At 40.8% G+C, this 17776-nt stretch overlaps 1 protein-coding gene across 1 annotated transcript in view; it reads right to left on the bottom strand.

The window, feature by feature from the left end:
- LOC108714052 (zinc finger protein 276-like) overlaps positions 1-8532 on the bottom strand; it is a 278865-nt gene extending 270333 nt beyond the window's left edge. Inside the window, exon 1 of the transcript XR_005966779.1 lies at positions 7982-8532. The gene's annotated coding sequence lies outside the window, so the exon portion shown is untranslated. The remainder of the gene's footprint in view (positions 1-7981) is intronic.
- Positions 8533-17776: the final 9244 nt, after the last annotated feature.

Raw genomic sequence — 17776 nt, 5'->3', positions numbered from 1 at the left:
TGCGTTAAAACACATTTACCACACACACCTACACAGTTAACACAGGCTCTTAGTTATCCCTTGGACCTGGCTGCATGGCAATCCCCCGCCTCCATAAATACTCCCCCCTCCCAGCAGGAAGCACCTACAATGGACTTGTTCTGCCCAATTGGTAGGCATAAAAATACTTAGGACCCTTGGAGTACAAAGACTAAAAAGAACAATTTTAACTTGACCCTATTTGCATTAAATTTAAAAAACTTTTTTGGTCAAATTGGAAACGAAAGTACTGTGGCAACAAGAACATTACATTATCACACACAATCCTATACACCACACACATCAATTAGTATATATACTATTATATATATATAATATATATATAGTATACTATATATATATATATTATATATAAATTATATATATATATACACACACACACACACATTATATATACACACACACACATCATATATACACACACAACACGATCATATATACACACACACACACATATCATATACACAACACACACATTATTAATTATATAGTAACATATTATCACACACACACAACACACCACACACAATCATTACATTACACACACACACATCATATATATACACACACCACAACACACACCAATATATATATATATATAAATTAACTATATATTATATATGATATATATATAAATATATACTAATATATTATACTATATAATTAATATATATACACACACACACACACGCCACATATTATCACATATAGTTATACACACACACAACACACATCATAATATACACACACACACATCATACCAACACACACACATCATATATACACAAACATCATATATATACACACACACACACACACACACACTCATAACACTACATCACACAACACACATCATATTATACACACACACACAACAAAACATTACAATACCAGTGGCTTCATGTTGGACACTTAAATCCAGATGTGAGAATCGAGCTGATTTGGGCTGCAGGATATGTGTCAGTAGTCAGAAGCAGCAGTGCATAATACAGACCAATACAAAAAGCTCTTCTGTTGCTGCACGACTGGGCGCTATGCTGTGTATGGAGTGATAATTAGAGTAATTACCAAGATTAGGGACGAGGTACTAGATGTTTGTTGCAACCAAACTAAACTTGCACGTGCGAACTTTAACTTCCAGCATCGTTCTAACAACCACAACCTGACCACACGTTGCTGAAAGCAGCCACAGGAGAGCCGCAAGCACTGCACTACAAAAAACGCACCCAAGCAACACAAACAGGGATTACCCTGCAGCCCTCTCACTTGAGCCAAGCCAGGAAACCCCCAGGGATCGCACATCCACAATACGAGGTCACACCGCAGCCCTTCTTCCACTCTCCGTCCACCCCATTTAAACAGCAAGGCCACGACCACTCTTCCAACATGTCAGCTGCTATTCAGCCTCCCAAAGCCGGGGGTAGCCGGTGCGCCAGGTCTCTGTGAGGGACGTGATACTGACACACGAACCAGCAGGATTTCTCTCACACTTCTATCTGGTTACAAATATCTTTATAATTACTGTGGATTAGAGGGTGATGTTTGAAATCCTCCGCAGGCCTCCGAAGCAGGAAGAGCGAGAGAGACACGGATGCGGAGCGGGTCATTTGAGTTCACTATCCGGGACAGCTGGACAGACAGCGAAAAATGGGACTGTCCCGCGGAAAACGGGACGGTTGGGGGTATGAGATACTAGGGGTATACAAAGAAAGAGTATTGCACCCAAATCTAGGAAAGAGATGCATACACCTATACTACTGATGCTGGATAGGCAACCTGGTGAAACCATTTAAGATTAAGGAAGACCGGGCTTCAGACAAACATTTTGCTTTAAACAGAGTAGCTCTGAATGCTCGAGGGTAACCATAGTTTTCGGCAAAAGTGAAGTTTCCTGCATGGCCTCCAGATCTTTACTGGTAATAGAGATGGGCACTGTACGAGCTGCAGCAGTTTAGGTAGGGTGATGTTTAATACCTCTGATTTGTCATTCTTAATATGCCGAAATGTTGACAACATTAATGAATACTTATTATTATGGACAATTACTGGAGGATCTTTTTATCCTATTCCAGGGGGGAGGATAGTTATTGAAGAGACAGAAGAGATTTGAGGGGTGAGTGTTTCCACCTCTAGATATTTAAGATGGGACTGCTGCTATATGTAGTCAGTTTCATTGAATCAGTTCAACCACACATAGAGGGGTAAGTTGATGTTTAATACCTTTGATCTGTCATCAGCATCCCTTTTTTATCGCCTATTCTCTTTTCAGTATTCCTGTTTTACCACACTTTCCCTTCTGCTCTTCAAACACTATTTACTGACACAAGGTATTCTGCACAAAAAAGATATCCCCAGTTTCCAATAAAGTTTGGAGTATTACAGCCAATATTAATATTACAATAAATAGGCACACAAACCTGTTTCCCGCCTTGCTGTTATGGTGCTTACCGGGTTGATGGTGGCGCTGATACTGTAGCTCTGGGCTGAAGACCAGGGATGAAGCGAGACGCAAGGGAGCAGAAGAGAAGTGTTCCTAGGTTGGCGGTCCCAGAAGAAATCAGACCTGTGGGCTGTAACGTGCAGCTGAGCCAAGATGAGTGGATCCAGGGAAAGAGTGTAGAATCTTCGGAGGGATAGAGATGGAGAGCCTGCCCTTTACGTCCGACAGCTGTGTCTCGGTTGACAGTAGGCATCGAAGCTTGTTCTTGTATAGACTGGAAACCATAGAGTGGCAACATTACTGAGAGTGGAACAATTCACCCTTATAAAGTAGAGAATAAAATATTTGCTTAAATTATTCCTGCTGATCAGAGAACATGTTTCTGATTGGGGGTATGTTTGTAATGAGCCAAGTAAATCTAAACTAGAAAAAGTAAATATAGCAGCATTTAGTGGGTTTCAGTGTTTGGGGCTACTGTGTATGATTTTGAATAAACTTAGAAGTCTTTCCTTATTTGTCTGTAGTTTAGGATTGTAATTAAGGAAACACTTTATTACACACAGACCATGATTGTGCTGCATGGCCCTTTATCTAGTGTGTTACAAGCAAATGTATAAAGCCACAAATATGTTGTAATAAAGTCCAATTGCAGTTATTTCGCTGCACCCAAAGTCTCGTGCTACTGTGAGGTTTATCACCTGGGCACCTTATTTGTGGCTTCTTTAGCCCTTTTGGTATTAAAGCCAACAGTTGCCACCAGCAAGTTTGTACAAATTCTTATTTGTGTTCTTTCCCTCTATAATATTCCTTTCTTGACTCCTATTGGCATTCAGATATTGGCAAGACTTTGAGCACGTGGCTTCTAAACATCTCTGTCAATGCAAGATCAGAGATAGTGCTGACTTCAATTCATTATTATTATGTACAGGTCACTATGTGCATGTGGTTTATTCTTCCAGCTAAGCCTCAATTATCAGTTAGTTAATATGGGGAGAACCATACAGGCAGCTGAGCAAAAGTGTCTGTGTTTGAGCTGATTGCAGTATGACCTGAGTGTTGGCATGGGGCGAAAACATTCGGATCATCCTGATTCGGCTTAATACATTGGTGGCGAGAATTGGCCAAAAAATTCACCAAATGAGCAGTTCTTGCCACGCATGCTTACCTTTTGTCCACTCTTGGTTTTTTTTCCCTTAGGTGTGACATTAGGCAACTACATATGAATTATGGCATTTTAACTGTATGCGGGGTATCTCTACTTACCAGGGACCATTGTGAGCTTTTCTCGGGGCTGGACTATGATCAACACAGATTGGTTCATGCTTTTCAGTCATTTAAGACAGAAGGTAATACCATCATGCATTTCATTTATTCAGCCAAACACTGGCCAGTTCTAATTATTCATTCTCTGTCTTATAAGTTGTCTTGTGTGTTGCTAATTTAAGTTTATGTTATGCAGACATGGAAATTCAGGTAAAATCCAACTGTTTTCTACCCACAAATCTATCCTTAGGGCTGCTTTCATAAAAGACATCCTATGTAAGGACTACATGTGTTTTTTGTGATCTATGTTGGGTAAAATATTGTAAGTTAACATGAGGTAAGGTAACGTGAGTAACAGCTATGTGTAATCTCTTGCAACTATAACTTCTCTTTTTGTTGTCCAACAGCAAATTGCACAGTTCTACCACCAGTCCCTGTACAGGTAAACAATGACATGTTCTCTTCACATTTAAATGCAGAACTGTGTGCTATAAACAACTTAAAATGCAAAATGACTCTTTAAGCTGAATCTGAGTTATGTAGAATTACATTTTCTTTTCATTGAGTACCTGGATTTAGGTTTAGTTCCTGTGTGTTTTCTCTAAGTAGTGGGATAGGAGTGACTGTACTTGCTGTAAAGGTTTTGCACCAGAGTGTCTCACCTGGTGCACAGAGAGGTGCTTCTGTTGCTTGAAAGCTTGTCTTACACTGGTCACAAATGTGGTTTTCTCTCCTCTGTAAATAAAGTGAATGTATTCTCATGTTTCCAACATTGCTGCAGCACTGGAGGAATCAATGGTATTCCTGCTTGGATTTCCCCAGAGACACTATTTCTGCTTACCTGTGTGAATGAGCTTGACATGCCTCTGTAGGTACTGGTCTATCATAAATACAGCCAGGGTGTGGACATGGTCGCTCCCGCACCTCCTCATGATGTTCCTTAATGTGTTTCTGTGGGGTAGAATGGGGGGGCTAAACAAGAGTTTGTAATAATTTCATTTGGTGCTTAAGCTGGAAGATATCTTTTTTTATTACAGGTTGAATTCTCTTTTAAGCTTAGTTCTCCTTTATGAGATAATAAAATGTGTCCCCTCAGCTAAAAAGAAATTTGTTTATGGGGAAGAACAATTACATTTCAGTGAAATGGTCATTTGCAAGTACATTTGACACACAGGCTAACAGACTTAACATTTTCCATTGGTATGACAAATGGTTTCCCCTTTTACTTCATGTAGAACCTCTGTATACAGCTGTGCAGCCTTGGTAAGGAAACGTGTAGTGGCAGTTCCTCCCTGTCAATTGGATGAAAGAAAACCTTGTTAACATATCAAGCACAAATATTTCAAGAGTCCCTGCCTGGATGTAGAGAATCCAAAGACAGTTCGAGATTTATCAAACAGAGCTATACAGCCCTCACCTTTCACTCTTAATTTTCTTCACACAGTCTACCATCAAAAGATGAACTAATGCCTCTTTAATTTAGCATTAATTACACAGAACACATACAAATCAAGAAAATGAGGTTGACCTGTAATATAAGCTGATGCTACAGGGCTGATTATTAAATTATCATGCTAATTTCACTGGTTTCTGTGCTGTCATGTAGTAATTATCTATAATAAATTACTAATCAGCCTTATAGTGTGACATTTCTATTCTATGTGTACTGTATATTGTGAGCCGTTTCCAAAGCTCAGTAAGTGAATCAGCAGAAAAGAAGATGGCGAGCTACTGGGACATCTTTTGGAGACACAGATCTTCGCTGCAAAAGGGCTGTGGTTGCCTTAGGCTGGTGCAAAACTCAAAAACATGATGTGTAATATTTCTACCTTACTTCTTTACTTAAAGGAGAAATTCAACCTGTAATAAAAAAAAAACCTCCCCCCTACCCTGGGTAGACCCCCCTCCCTCCCCCGGGCAAAATGCCCCTAATTTTTTACTCACCCATCCGTGCAGATTCTGGCCACGGCAGCCATCTTCTTTCTTTTTCTGAAGTTTTGGCTCATGCGCAGTTGGAGTAAATTTCTGCACCCAAACCACTGCAAATGCACCAAAAGTCACGACAATTTCCAAAGTTTTTCGCAAATTTTCGTGACTTTCGACAGTTGTTTGGGATAGGAAATTTACTCCAAAATGCACATGCGCCCAGAATGCCGTCAAGACATTGTCGATTACTAGAGAAGAAGAAGATGGCTGCCGCGAACTCTGAGGCCAGAATCTGCACGGAGGGTGAGTAAAAAATTAGGGGCATTTGCCCAGGGGCAAGGTAGGCTGGGGGGGAGGAGGGAGGGGTCTACCCAGGGTAGGGGGGGGAGGGTTTTTTTTATTACAGGTTGAATTCTCTTTTAAGCTTAGTTCTCCTTTATGAGATAATAAAATGTGTCCCTCAGCTAAAATACATTATGTTTATGGGGAAGAACAATTACAGAATATCCAATCTGTTTGGCTTCTTCCAGAAGGAACGGGGAAATATAATTGACACTCCTTATGTATTCCACATAGGCTCCCTAAGTAGCAAAGGAAAAAAAATGAATAAACCACGTATAACTTTGATAATCACCAACTAAAAAAATTTTGAAGATGAGGACTATGGTTTGCAAAAAACATTGTAAAGCAAAGGGAGCAAGTGCAAAAAATATACTAGTTGCTTGAAAGACAGACAAGATTCTTAAACGTTCATCACTTTTTGTGATGCAGTTTTCACATTAATTAACATAGAAAAAAAACTTTTGCAGGTATGGGGCCTGTTATCCAGAATGCTTGAGACCTGGAGTTTTCTGGATAATGGATCTTTCCGTAATTTGGATCTTCATACCATAACATCAACTAGAAAATCAATGTAAACATTAATAAATCCAATAGGATTAATTGTATCTTAGTTTGGATCAAATTAAGGTACTGTTTTTATTACAGATAAAATCATTGGATTATTTGGATAATAATGGAGTATATGAAAAATGGCCCTACCCATTTATTCGCAGCCTTTTCGGGTTATTCGGGTTCTGGATAATGAATCCCATACCTGTACTGCAATTAAGAAGATGTATTTTTTCTTTTTGACAAGAACACGGGGTTGCCCAGGTACAGAAAATGTGGGTAGTAGAAAAATCCAAATGACTTTACTGGTTGCTATGGCTTAATGCTGCCTCACTTCAGTTACAGAAAATTTAGTTTTTCTATTTCAAAAAGTTAACATTAGTTCAACCCACCCATCACTGTCAAGCCACTATTTTTATTTGGCTTTCGTGTAAACCAGTGTCTCTTGAATGTCCAGATGTGCAAAATATAAAATTGAGACCACTGCCATCATTGAGGTGATTTTCTAATTTTAAGTATTTAACCAAATACATATAACATACATTTATAACCGGTTGGCTAGGCCAGTTTGTTAGGCTTTCATTTTAATCTCAGCTACAGTTGTGCTTGAAAGTTTGTGAACCCTTTAATATTTCTATATTTTTACATGAATGTGACCTAAAACATCATCTGATTTTTAAACAAGTCCTAAAAGTAGATGAAGAAAACCCTAGTTAAACAAATAAAACAAAAATAATATTATATTTGGTCAATGTATTTAATGAAAAAAAATTATCCAATAACAACCAACTTGCTATCCAATGGTTGGCATAGTGTATATTAAGACACCTGGAATCTGTGGCGGTGAATAATTATTTTCATTATTCTAGATTTGTTTAAACTCCTGTTCAGATAAAGGGGAGCTTGGCTTCTATGAGGGCTTTAGTCGAAATGACCAACAACTGTGACATTAGGATGATACTGATCCAGTCGTGGGGTTTCTGTTACTAAATGGTTACATGACATAAGGTGTGGAAGTGCACTGGCATGGCTAACATGGCATTAGATGACAAGTGGCAATCCTACCAATTTCCAGCAGCAGCAGCAGCAGAGAAGCAATTGGTGACCCATGCAATGTATTAAAATAATAGCAAACACTCTGCATGGAATAGCACAGGGCCAGGCACATTCTAGCACCTCATCCACAAGTCAGGAGCACAATAAACAGGAGCGTGACTACCTAAGGGCTGGATGTACCAAATATTCCATTTCTACAGAGACATACAGGAGACAACAGGGATCCACAGCGTCACTGACACTACAGACATCCAAGTTGACACTTTTATGGCTCCTGTCATTATGCTTCAGGGGACTATTCCTCCCCACCCCCGGAACTATTCTTCGCCTCTCTGGAACTATCCCACTTTCGCTTTCCCATCTCACCCAGTTTCCGGTGTCCAGTTGAATTGCTCGGTTCACCAGCTTCATGGCTCTCTGGAGAGGCCTCAGAGCTACATCCCCATGTGTGGAAGCCATCCGCGTAAACTAGACATGTATCAGAAATCTCCCGGAACTGTCTTTTCTCAGTACACAATCCACCCGGTCTGATTACAGAACACACCTACCCGGGAGGAATTAGGAAGCGCACACACTGGTGAAGTCACAGCGCCACCTGCTGGACATGACACAAAGCGGCGACTTTAGCTAAGGAAGGAAAGCTGGGGAAATGAATGGATTTATGTATCACATACCTTGTTGGAACATTAACAAACGAGGCTTAGTTTGGAACTGCTGCAGCAGAAGTGGTAGCGCCTATGAGCTGCTCCCCATCACAATCAATGTGTAAACTGTCAGGAAGGTCCCAAGAAACCCCAATAATAAAAGCAACAGTCAGTCCTGTAAAGCTGTTATTTAGAATTTTCATGGCATAACCCACAACCTGGTTATACTTAGTCCAAAACCTTCAGGGAACATTAGAGATCTAGGGGAAATACATGTAAAATCAAAAATGTCATTTACCAATAAATGCTGTTCTGGTGCCTTCAGTTGGGAACATGGTTATTATCCCTAATCTTTCTAAACCAGTATACTCACTGCTGAATGCTCTCACAGTATATCTTCAGAGCTCTGCTTTGGTGCCCAGGTCAGACTACAGCCCACAGCATTCCCTTTCCTGAAGACCTGCCAGCACTAGCAGCAATAACAAAACTAAGAATCCATATGCGTATTATGTGATGCATGGCTTGGCCCAAAACCTACAGATCAGGCAGGTTCCGGCTGAGTGGGTGTGGGTTTTTTTGCAGGTACCTCCTTGTCTCTTCGTCCGCCAGTACAACTCTTGTGCCCGAAAGAAGAAAATGGAGTCTGTACCTGTTGCCAATGTGGGTGTTGCCAGTTTTATTGAAGGTGTGATTACAAACATGTGCCATTTAATAGGTACAGACTCCATTTAATTATTTTGGGCACATCAGGCTGACTAAGTGTCTGCAGCAGGTCGCAGGTGGATGATGGGTCTTATTCGTCACCATCTGGTGGGCCCAGTTAAACCAGCACTGCTACTTGGCCTGCAGGGAGATCTGATTGTGGAGGCCACAGGCAGTGGCAAGAAAGTTAGTGGTGCAACTTGGAGATGTACATTGGGCAGGGGGATTTGTGCCAATGTCCGTGGCTTCCATGGCAGGGGTTCAGGACCCTCAAGGTGGCAGCACCAGTGGACACCCCAGTCCAACACTATTCGCCACCAGCCTAGACCCTTCCTGACCATCCCCACCATGTCTCAACACCAAATTTTTACATGATAACAAGATCCATTGTTATTTACTATGGCATATACTTACCTGCCTCTTCCAGTGCCATCAGAGAAGGGCAGGCACACGTATATAAGTCATCACAACAAGATGACCTGTATTGGGTTATGCTGGGTTAGGTCCGTGTGGGGTCCAAACATTTTCTACCCCCACACATTAGTGATGCCAACAGAAAATGATGTCATAAAAGGAGCAATTTGCAAAGCTATATAATAATGCAAAAGACTTGGATGTTTGAGAGGTTATTGCTTTCCTTGTATCTCGGTATTTCTTCTTTATATTGGTTTCCCTTACATTGTGTCTACGTGCTCTGGCGTTAGGCCGCTGCGATCCATAGTACATAAGTTCAGCTGGCATGGGGAGGCATTGGTATTTCTCAACCCAGTGGTCGAATCGATGTAGCTCGTAATCGAGTCATGCCGCTCATCGTCGCCATCGTCATCTTACGGAGCGCAGACTTTGTGAGTCGTGAATTGTTCACATAAGGGAGGTGATAGGTTCACACTGTGCGATTTTCACATAGGTAAGGTCCGACGATCTGTCAGAACAAGTAGTGATAGTTACTCAAGGTTCCATTCTGACTATCATACTATAGTAATTAGGGGGTGTGGCCACAAAAATGGGCGTGGTCACAAAAATGTTGCCGCTCTACACGCGGCACACCTTATTCTCCCTCTTTTGATTTCCAAAATGTTGGGAGGTATGGACGTAGTAACTATGATTCTGGGTTATGTTACACTATGGGGAAGAAGGATTGCCTAGCAACGTAGGTTTCCCAAAGGCCGGCTAATTTGGCCAGATTGCTGGCAGGACAAGGCTTAAACTTTGTTCTCCTCTTTGCTTACAAAATATTACTGACGGTTAGTTTCTCAAAGTTTGTCTGACTTCTGCCTAAACCCACTGTTGCTATAAAGTGAGAAGTATTTATGGAAGTATTTATTATGCAATGATACCTTAGTATTGTAAGTAGATCACTTGTAAATTATGCAATTTACTGTTTGTAATTGTTTGTAATTGAAAATGATGTATGTTTAGTTATCACATGAACATAGGGTTTGATTGTACTGGGGTTGCTCCTACGTTATGTAGAAATGGGACTTAAAGAGAAAATATACCCCCCCCTTTTTTTTTACATGCTTTAATTCAATTGGGTTCATTGTTGGACTGGGATGCCAGGGGCCCACCAGAAAACTTTAGGCTTAGGGCCCACTTTAAAAACTATTATTCCTTCTCTCCTCTCTCAACTTCTTTATTCTCCTAGTCTCTTTTCTCTACATACTATACTTTATTCTTCAATTTGAAGCCTCTTTGTTCCCATAAAGGAATAGGGAATGACCATGAAATAGGCCAATAACCACATGTTTAGAAGCAAGAGACCCACTGACACCTGGGCCCACTGGGAGTTTTGCTGGTATCCCGGTGGGCCAGTCCAACAGTGGTTGGTTGTATGTAAAAAAAGGTACACAAACATTATCTGAACTTCTAGACAGAAATATAAATTTATTTTATTTACACAAACATACCTGATTCCACAGACTGAAGGACACCATGTGATAACTCCAACCAGCTTTAGTATTAAATGTGGCATAAACAATTAAAACACTGTATTGATTACTAGAGAGAGCCAATGGCTTATTATGTTTTATGTAGATCAGGGCACTGCAGCTTCACAAGAGGAAAATCAACTTGCTGTGTCAAGAACAACTTCTAAATACAGTATGATCTGGCAGGGCCAGCATAAAAAACTATAAGGGTTCCATATATCGAAATGATTGGCGCTGCAGTGACAAGCACAGTGGGGCCCTTTGCAAGCACCATAGGGACCCTGATATTGCTCTGTCTGCATGGGAGTGAGAAAACCCCAGCTGCCATGTCTTAGGGCCCTAGCCAGACCCCAGATGACAGCCAGGACACATATATTGCTGCTGTAAATAATAAGACAAAGTGGTTGTTCACCTTCCAAACACTTTTTTTTCAACTGATTTCAGATTGTTCCTCAGAAATAAAGACTTTTTTCAATTACTTTCCATTTTTCACTGTTTTTTTGCAAAATCTAAATTCAAAGTTGAATGTTCCTGTCTCTGGTGTTTCAGTCTGGCAGTTCAGTAATTCAGGAGCAGACTCTAAACTGCTACAATTTTACAACAATACATTTTCAGCAGCAACCCTAGAGTATTAGCAACTATTGTATCAATTCTTACAGCTGCTCAGCAGGGCCAAAGATAACAAATCTATCAACCAAATGTATCAATTTAGAACAGTTTACAGGGTCGGCGACCCCTCCCCCCCAAAGCTGCTTTAGAAAGTAAAAAATGAAACTTCCACTTAAATATTAGTAAAGCGGTCACACATAGAAAATAGTAAATAATTGGAAAAAGTCTTTATTTCTGGTGAACTATCTGAAACCAACTAAACTGAAAAAAGTGTTGGAAGATGAACAACTCCTTTAACTGGCACAGAATGTCTGCCATAGACAGAGCTGTTCCTGTTTAGATAAAAAGAAAGCACACGCAGTATTTTCATTTTAAAAAACATCTCCTTGATCACAGTGGCATCGCTACCATTCAGCAGACTGCACAACTAAGGGGAGAAGTTTGGGTGGCTGCAGGTTCTGCTGTCTGGTTCCTGCTCCCCTGGATGCTGCCTCCTGCCACGTACTGGAGGGAGGTGGGGTGCTGTGGTGTGAGGACCCTGGAAATCTTGATTTTAGTGCAGGAGCCTGGCTCACTATAGTTACACTACTGCTTATTTTTTTAAGTGCCGAAGAGCACTCCCGACAGACACAACACAGAACAGACTGAATCAGTTAACACTTGCATTGCCAAGCAGTGGAATGCACTACTGAACTTTACAAGTGTCGATAGATATCACTAATATTAGTGGGTTTTTATTGGTTTCTAATGGAATCCCAAAATGAACAAGTAAATAAGGAGTTAAAGGGATGGTTCACCTTTGCTGTGACATAGTATGTTATAGAATGTCAAAATCCTAGTAATCTTGCAATTGGTCTTCATTTTTTGTATTTTATCGTTTTTGCGCTATTTGCCTTTTTCTTCTAACTCAGCTTTCAAAGGAGGCTCACGGACCCCATCTAAAAACCAATGCTTTTTAGGCTACAACCTACAAATGTATTGTTATTGCTACTTTTTATTCCCCATCTTTCTATTAAGGCCTCTCATGTTCATATCCCAGTCTCATTTTTAAATCAGTGCATGGTTGCTAGGGCAATGTGGACCCTAGCAATTGGATTGCTGAGATTGCAAACCAGGGAGCTGCTGATTAAAAATCTAAACTTAAAAACCACAAATAATAAAAAATGAAAACCAATTGCAAATTTTCTCAGAATATCACTCTCTATATCATACTTAAAGGTAATTTAAAGGTGAACAGCCCCTTTAAGAGAGGAACTGGTGGTGGAGAATATGGAAATGGCCATCTTGGTATACAAAGAAAGACCCGTGAGGATGACAAATGAAAAGAGCTTTGCCCAATTTGGCCACCCATGAATCGATTTAACGGATTATTCTGGGAATTTGATATTTTGCTGCCAGAGAAAAATGGGCAGCACAAACAAAGGGGAGTGATGTTTTGTAGGAATCAGCCAAACAGACCTCTGGAACGTGAGAACTGGCATCTAGCTGCATGGGTCATATGTATGTGCCACTTCATGTTGTTTAATTATGTTTTTATTATCTTTTCCCCACCATATGAGCCACACTGGATCCCCTACTGATCCTGAGCTTGGAGCAGGGCAAAGACTTTGTGCAGGAATTCCCCAAGAGTGCAGCACACCCAGTCATTTCAAGCATCACCCACCAGATATGGCCTTTTCACTAATTCTGTTTACAACAGACTATGGCTTTAGACACCACTTACAAAGACCCACTGTCGAATGAAATTCAGACTTAAAAATGCATCAGAACCCATTGTGCCTAAAGCTGTTACTGACATTATTAGAATTATACTGGCACGTTTTTCCTCTATAGTCCACTATGCAGCACATCAATTGCTTTATTTGTGTGTAATGATTATTCAGCATCTATTCATCTAATTTTTTTTTATTTGGAAGGGAAAATAGCAGGACCCGTTCTACTATCTATGAGAGAATCTCAAGCATCTAAACTCTCAGAATACTTCAGTTATTTATCATTATGTAAATGTCTGACACTGATATTTGTGAGCAATTAATAAATGTATGATTTGCTTTCTGTCTCCAGACTGTTACTCTTTCTGCATTTTGAATGACCAGCCCAGACGGCTGTCTTTTATTTACTTCTATTTACCCACAGAACACATAGCGAGATGGTGGTGCTGATTAGAGTAGTTTCTCTAAAGGTGGCCAGAGATGTCAAGTTTTTTTTAAAAGATCTTTGGTAGGACTTATGTGGGACCTGAAATGATCGTTTAAACGCACAATTTGTCCATCAACAAAAAAGACCAAGATTTCAAGCAATATCGTCTAGTTGAAGCTAGGAATATGTGGGTAGCTCTCTGCTTGGCCCTGCAAATAATTGGACAATGGATACATTTCCCTGTAACCAATGAAAATTTTTAACCTGACCGATCGTTAGATGCACGATCGTTTGGTACCAGCTAACCTCACGATAATTTGACCGATTGGTTTGTCTGAGCACATGGAAAATCAGTCAAAAAATCTCAACGTCTGTGGCCACAGATTTGTTAAAAAGGACATAATTGGGGGCCTAGAGCAAAGCAGCCTTAACTTACTGTGGGGTTCTTAGACAGTAGATACATCACTGCACATTTATATTAACTTATAAATGGCCAATTCTAAGCAATTTTTAAATTGGTCTTCATTATTTATTTTTTTATAGTTTTTTAATTATTTCCCTACTTCAGACTCTTTCTAGAATTTAAATGGGGGTCACTTTAATGCTCTGTAAGGCTACACATTTATTGTTATTGCTACTTTTATTACTCGTCTTTCTATTCAGGCCTCTCCTATATTCATATTCATATTCCCGTCTCTTATTCAAATCAATGCATGGTTTCTAGGGTAATGTGGACCCTATACTGCTGAAACTTCAAACTTAACAGCTGCTGAATAAAAGTCTATAGAAATATGTTTTCAGTTTCTATTAATGCAAGGATTAACAGGCTGCATCACTATGTCACTTTCCTGACCCACTCTCAGGCCTGGACTAGGATTCAATATAGGCCCAGGCACATGCACAGAAGCCCAAACACCCCAATGAATAGTGGCCTGTCACGTTCAGCACCCTATATCCAGAACCCAAGCTAAGCTCCCTGGTCTCGGCTCTCACTTCTGCCTTTAACCGCCGCCTTTCACCTCGGGAGGAGCCCTCGGCTAATCGGATGCAGCCAGGTCTTAATTGAGAGAGGAGCAAAGCTAAACGGTTCTGGACTAGCAAAGGGGCACCATCGTCTCACCAGAATACTGGAAGGAAGAAAACCACCAGGAACAGGCAGGCCGGGCGTAGCACAAGCAGAGAATCATCAGACAGGCCAGAATCTGGATTGGAGAACATAGAATAGTCAGAGAAGAGGCTAAGGTTCAGGATTGGAAAGGTCAGAGTAGTCGCAGACAGGCAGGATCAGGATTGGAGATATCAGAGTAATAAATAGACAGAGCAAGGGTCAAAACCAGAATATCAGTTAGAATTCACAATAGCAAGGCACCACAGGAACTTAACAAATAGAACCTAACAACGGGCAATCATATGCACACTGAATTCCCCTTTTATACTTTTGAAATTCGCACCCTTACGCTTGATGTCATCATGCCGGCGCATAAACCAAGAAGCGAGCCGGCGTGCACGCCATAGGGAACCAGTACTGAAGGAGGCAGGACACATGCGGTGGGAGTCCATGCCAGAGCTGCTGTGTGCATCCCTGCTAACCACTAGAGCACCAGGGAAGGCCACTGGACCACCAGGGTAAGAGTCGCTGTTTATTACATGGCCTCTATGGCATTTTCCAGCAGCTCCTCAGGCATTTGCCATAATTCATAGATTGCCAGTCAGGGCCTGCTCTCTCTCATAAGGTATCAGTCTGTTTTTGGATCACAGAACCTCAAAATCATCTCTTCTTAATATGCTTGTGTCTATACTGTACTAACATTTCCAAAAAACATGTCACCCAGTTGTCTCTACTGTCCCTAATTAGGTTTCCTTTGTTGCACCAATGCTTCAAGGTGGTCAGGACAGTGTCTGTGTTGAGGTGCTGCTTGTCTTTGTAGAACAATAGTGATATTGTACAAGCCTTCCTCTTACAGCCCCTTACAGTCTCTAGTATAGTGTTTAGTAATAAGTAATAGGGGGTTGAATCATGGGCCTTGAGTTGAAATATAATAATTGGAAATTATTTTACATGCAAAATGCTCATAATAATATCATTTATACACTGAGGTAGAAATCACTCACCCAACATAACAGAGCAAGACTTCAAATAGTGAGCAAATGCGGATTGACCAGCATCTCCTGTGCAGCAAATCTCTTTCTGGTCCTCATCAAAACCAAGGAGGGATTTTGAGTTTACTCTTGCATGGCCTGTAGGGAAGAGTACCACGAGTGCCCTATGCTACTGAGAAAACTAAAAATGTGCTCTATAGTGGAATGTTTGCTGTCTGCACACTCAAACCGCTGAGTGATGTACCTGCTAAACATGTCTGCACTGACATGCCACCACCATGTTCTCACCTAAACAAGTACAGCAAGTCAGAGGGTGGAGAAGTTGAAATATATGAAAAAATTCCGTTGCTGTAATAAAGAGTTGATGGGTCACTTTAATGAGTATGAATCAAACTGGAATCATGGGCACACATAGTAACATAGTAACATAGTAAGTAAGGTTGAAAAAAGACACATGTCCATCGAGTTCAACAATTTTTTTTTTTTATTAACTACCTATCTGCCAGTTGATCCAGAGGAAGGCAAAAAACCCATCTGAAGCCTCTCCAATTTGCCTTAGAGGGGGAAAAATTCCTTCCTGACTCCAAAATGGCAATCGGACTAGTCCCTGGATCAACTTGGACTATGAGCTATTTCCCATAACCCTGTATTCCCTCACTTGCTAAAAAGCCATCCATCCAACCCCTTCTTAAAGCTATCTAATGTATCAGCCTGTTGCAAACACTTTAATACACACACCTTTTCCCATGAGCTTGAACCCTTTGTTACTGAAGTCACAGCCAGTGGAATTCATCTATACAAACATTCTAAGGCTTAAACATTCTGTTGGAACTCAAGAATGAGAAGCAATCACAGGGCCGGAACTAGCAGTAGGCAGAAGAGGCCCGTGCCTAGGGCGTAAAGGTGGAGGGGGCCAGTTTTGGCTTGTGAAAGCCAAAGCTCACTGGCGAGAAACAAGGGCTGTCAAGCCCTCCAAACAGCCCACCCTGTCCTTACTAATGAGAGGGGTTCTGAGGACTCTAGCTGTTTAGGGACATCAACACCCTTTCCCTCCATTCATTCCCCTGTGAATTCTACCTATCTATGTGGGGAGCGAGTGGGAGCTAATCACCCGCCACCCACCATTTTGCACCGATACCTCGGCTTCTTCAGGGGCATGGAATGGAAGGCAGGGAAAGGGTGTTGATGGTGACTTATTTCAGCGACTGAGCTGTGGTTGAAACTTTTTTACTACTATATGGTATATTTCTTACTACCGATCTACGACGGGTGGCAAAGGTAGATGGTGGGTGTGAAGCTCCCAATTGTTCCCTGTATAGACAGGTGGTAGAACTACCAGGGAACGTTTGGAAGGGAGGGCTAAGTGATTAACACCCGGTTATATAATTAACTATTTAAGCAGCAATATACAGTATACTTAATCTGGCCATAATAACTGAACACCGCCGGTCCACTCTATGTATTTTTAACTAAGTCTTGTTATATGAATATGGTCTACTTATGAGGCAGTTTAGTAGTGTGTTTTTAGCAATTGTAAATAAAAGTTATGTTTTAGTACAGAGTGTGTCCATCATATGAACTGGTGAAAAGCACCAAGGAGATGCAAATGAAACATTGTATCCAAATCAGACGTACTTCAATGGTGATAATTATGATACATATATATTAACCTGCAGTTGTTTGGTACATAGATTTGTTTAAAGCTCAAATGGTGGATCTACTCATCTGCTGTGTATCCTGTGCCTTTTCTCCTTTTTTACAGCTTGAATGGCTGCCCCCATGGCTACACAGCAGCTTGTTTATATAAACTATAATTGTGTTTGTGAAACAAACACACCAGTTTCACCAGTGCAGGGTAACCGTACATTATATTGTCATTCCTTTCATTTTTTGGTGTTACTGTTCCTAAGTGTGAATAATGTCTCTACTTTATAGCTGTCAGAAGGGAACACAGAATGAGCTCCATGCTGGAATCAGTAGCTTTGGGTGACACTGTACATAATTGGTAGTTAATTTACTTTGAAAGAAGACAGCAGTCC

The sequence above is a fragment of the Xenopus laevis genome, chromosome 4L, assembly GCF_017654675.1.
Source record: "Xenopus laevis strain J_2021 chromosome 4L, Xenopus_laevis_v10.1, whole genome shotgun sequence".
Taxonomy (NCBI): Eukaryota; Metazoa; Chordata; class Amphibia; order Anura; family Pipidae; genus Xenopus; species Xenopus laevis.
This window is presented reverse-complemented; position numbering and strand designations above follow the sequence as displayed.